This window comes from Anas acuta, chromosome 3, assembly GCF_963932015.1.
Source record: "Anas acuta chromosome 3, bAnaAcu1.1, whole genome shotgun sequence".
NCBI lineage: Eukaryota > Metazoa > Chordata > Aves > Anseriformes > Anatidae > Anas > Anas acuta.
This window is the reverse complement of record NC_088981.1, coordinates 58,212,784-58,217,241: the sequence shown is the minus strand read 5'-3', so window position 1 is coordinate 58,217,241 and position 4,458 is coordinate 58,212,784.

Below are 4,458 nucleotides of genomic sequence, written 5' to 3'. Positions count from 1 at the left end.
AGTGAGAAAATGTTGAGAGAAATAAGCCTGCAGCCCCCCAGGTCGGTGCAGCAGGAGGGCAGGAGGTGCTGCAGGCAGGCAGCAGCAGTTCCCCTGCAGCCTGTGGAGAGGCCCCTGGTGGAGCAGGCTGTCCCCCTGCAGCCCATGGGTCCCACATGGAGCAGATCTCCATGCTGCAGCCCCCCCATGGGTGGAGGAGCCCCCGGTGGAGCAGGTGGATGTGGTGGGAACTGCTGCCCATGGAGGACCAATGCTGGAGCAATTCTTGAAGAGCTGCTGCCTGTGGGAAGCCCACACAGGCTCAGTTCGGGAAGGACGGCATCCTGTGGGAGGGACCCCATGGGGAGCAGGGGCAGAGAGGGACCGTGAAGGAGCAGCAGAGATGAAGCATTAGGGACTGACTGCAGGCCCCATTCCCCTGCACCACTTGTGGGGAAGAGGTAGAAGAAGGTGGATGGGAGGAAGGCATTTTTAATTTGCTTTTAGTTCTCACTGCTCTGGTGTGTTATTACTAGGCAATAAATTACATTAATCTCCCTTGGGCTGAGTCTGTTTTGCCTGTGATGGTAATTGGTGAGAGATCTCCCTGTCCTTATCTCAACCCCTGAGTCCTATTTCCATATTTTCTGCCCCTGTTCTTTTGAGGATGAGGAGTGAGAGAGTGGCATGGTGATGCCCACTGATGTGGAACTGCCACACCTGTGCCCATGTACCTCATGTCCTTCAGACATCATCGTGGTGACTATTGTGTATCATTTAGGGCAGAGACAGTGGCTGGTAAAGGAGCTACATTTAATCTATTTCCCTTTCTGAAAAATTGCTGACATGAGGACATTTGTCACGGCCAAATGTGTACCTTACAAACTCTCTCTGAGAAAAACAACCTAGGCATATTCATGCAATTAAAGCAGCTGCCCAGGTGAGACTGTACTGCATTTCACTAGGGACACGGGAGAAGAGGAGGCCTGAGCAATGTGTGTATTTCAGCAGGGTGGTGTGAAGGGACACTCCTCATTTTGGGCGGTCTTCAAGGACCGAGCCCGGCAGCGCCCTGGCGGTGACCGCCAGATGGCGGCAGGGGCCGGGGCTGGGCGTGAGGCCGGGCATGTCTAAATAGAAACAAATAATTCCAGGTGAATGCCTGAGTATCGCTGTAACTGGGCAGAGCTGCGTGCTGAGAGCGCAGCAGGGCAGCAGCCACCACCCAGCAGGGATTTCCAAGCCTCGCAGCTGAGGTGTGGGGGGGACAGCAGCCTCTAGGAACCTGATGGGTTTCAGTGTGCAGCCGGCACAAACAAGGCACTGTCATGGAAAAAGCTCTTGCCCCACCTAAAGCTTGTTAGCAGGATCACGTGCAGGGGTGTGGCCCTCAAGGACAGTTTATTTACGTGTGGGTTTAGCCTGGCAAGTCCCTCTGCTGCACTGCTTTCAAAACTCCTTTGAAGGTAGGGGGTAAGGTGCTGACAAACCTGGCGGCAGCTTCTCGCCTAGGGACCAAAAAGGAGAGGAAAAAAGGTTTCCAAACAATTTATGTGAGGCCCTGTGCTGGTGCATGCCAGGTCTGTGAAGATGTTTGAGTGCAGGTGTGCATTAGATGCATGTACTTCTGAGGCTTTCAGACTTTCCTGTAAAACTGCTAATACGGCAGTAACTTAGCCCTGAGACCTTCCAGAATCCTTGGTCTGCACCTGTGTGTGTGGTATGCCACGCTTAGCAGGCTAACTTGTAGAGCTGCCTCTTTACGAAGGCCTTGGTGATGTGATTTGCCTTTATGGCATGGGCAAGGTTTGCTGCCGAGGTCATATCGTTATCAGACTGAGAGCAGAGCAGGGGAAGGCATTAAAGCTGGAGTGTGCAGAAGGCTTTCTGGCAGTCCTAGAATGTATCTTTGTGTTAACTGCTCTGCAACTGCAGAAACAGTCTTGCATGCTCTGAATTTATAGCTAACAAGTGACATGTTTTTCAGAGATACGAGTGCCAAAGATGGTTTGGTGACTAAGATTATTAGGAGTATTGTTGTAGTAAGATGCTGGGCTAACGAGTCTTAGTCTAATGAGGGCTGGAGCATTTCTCTTACAAAGACAGGCTGAGGGAGCCGGGGTTGTTAAGCCTGGAGAAGAAAAGGCTTTGGGGAGACCTCATTGCAGCCTTCCAGTACCTAAAGGGGGCCTACAGGAAGGCTGGGGAGGGACTCTGTCGGGGAGTGGGGTGGCAGGACAAGGAGTAATGGCTTTAAACTAGAATAGGGTGGGTTTAGATTAGATATAAGGCAGAAATTCTTTACTCTGAGGTTGGTGAAGCACTGGCATAGGTTGCCTGGAGAAGCTGTGGGTGTCCCATCCCTGGAGGTGTTCAAGGCCAGGTTGGGTGTGGCTTTGGGCAACCTGGTCTGGTGGGAGGTATCCCTTTCTGTGGCACGGGAGTTGCAACTGGACGGTCTTAAAAGGTCCCTTCCAACCCAAACTGTTCTGCGATTCTGTGATTATTCATGGTGAAGCTTTGCTTTCCTGAAAATGGCTAAATATATCTGCCTGAAGATATTAGTGAATGAATTCCTTATTTTGCTTTGCTTGTGCATGCAGCCATTGCTTTATCTGTTAGAGGTAAAATAGTCTTTATCTCAACCCACAAGCTTTCTCACTTTTGCCCTTCTAGTTCTTTCCCCCATCTGGCTGGGAGGGAGAGAGCAAGCAGCTGGGTAGGGCTTGGCTGTATACCAGGGTTAATCCACAACAAGGTCTCATAAACACAACATTTCTACACAGATTACACATTAAAAAAAAAAAAAAAGAAAAATACATGTAAAAAAACGAGTTCAGGAAAATTACAGTGTGTTTTGGCTGCTCTGCTTTCTGCTTGTGGAATACTGAAACAGAGCAGTTGAGAAGCAAATGTTTTCTTCAAATCTTCAGTTCTCCCAGTATCCAAGCTCTTAATAACTGCCTTTGTTCTGCGTGTGGGAGCGTGACCAGAGGCCCCTGGCTCGGTGCTGCAGCTGATCAGCAGATGCTCTTACACTCGCTCCCACCTGCCAGAAGATGCCTCTCCTCTCTGAACATGAACCAGTATTTGGCCTCAAGTTTCTGCTGCTCCAATTGTTGATTAACAGTTGGATGAACTTGCCAGGGGTTTGCCTCAGCTGTGCTGATTAGGTATTTCCTGTAGAGGGAGATTCCTGGCAATGCTGAACACCTCACAGACAAAACGAACCAGCTAGCTGGCCCACCTAAAACTATGTAGGTAGAGACGGTCATTCAATGAATGCAAATCGGATAAGACTGTAGGCAGTCCTTGAAATGATACGCAAAACCATGAGATAGCCTTCATAAAGTGCTGCAGGGGTCTCATTAGGAAATGAATTCAAACATATTGATGAAAGTGAGTCTGATTTACACTCCCAGGTATTGAAATAGCACGTGGCTTTCACCCGCTGCACATCTCTGCCTCGGTAGCTGTGTTCATTACACATCAGAAGGTTTGCATCGAGTCTGCCACCACTGAAGAATCTAAGTTGGGAAAGTTCTGCCATTTTTGTCGTTGTTATGTTACTGAAAAGATGCAGTGGAGATGAGATGTATCAGAATTGTGCTCTGAAACTCTTATAACCTGGACAAATAACATGGAAATGCAGCAGCTGAGGGAAAAAATGGGATTAAAAAAGTAATAAGGGAGTTCAGTGTAAGTCAGTGTGACTTTGACCAAATTTTCAGTCATCCACTGTCCTTGAAACTATGACTGGTGGGTGTCTGGCTCTCTACTTCCTCCTACATTGCCGGCAACAACTTCAAATCATCAGAAAGCTGTAGCGGGTTCAGTCCATCTAAAATCACTTTCTGTTCTGCTTGTGAAGAGGTTTTCATTCAATGAGCAACTTCCCTGGGTGGGATGGCACCGCTCAGCAGCTGTTGCATGGGAAGACACAGGCATCCTTGATTTCTTCAATGCACAAAGTACTTGGAAATCATTCTCCTCCCCGAGAAAGTGAGAGCTGTGGAAAAGTGTGGATGCCTCCTTGTCTCAGGGCATTCACTGACCAGCAGCCAGGATCTTAGGTGCTGTCCTGGCTTTCCCGCTTAGCAGCGTGACACATTTCTGCCAAGCAGCTTTCGTGGTTTAGAGAATGAATCAAAATTTCCCCTGCAGCTCCTGGTGTTTGTTATAAGAAGCCACAATATGTCTTGGCAGCTGAAACGCTCCCGTGTTTCCTGCAGGTCTGCTCCTGCTCTGCCCCTGGCAAAAGCTACCTGAGGCAGGAAACTGAGTCTCTGCATGTATTGTACTAAGCCGACCAAATCGGAGGGAGGTTTGGGGAGCTACCTAAATAATAAACACAGAGTAATCGAGGCAGAAATAGAAAACAGGAAGAAATAATTTGGTTTGCATGAAGTGACGGTGAAGTCTGTTGCAAGTGTGTGGATTAAGTGATAAATCCCTTTTATTGGTTCTTAACTGCAAACA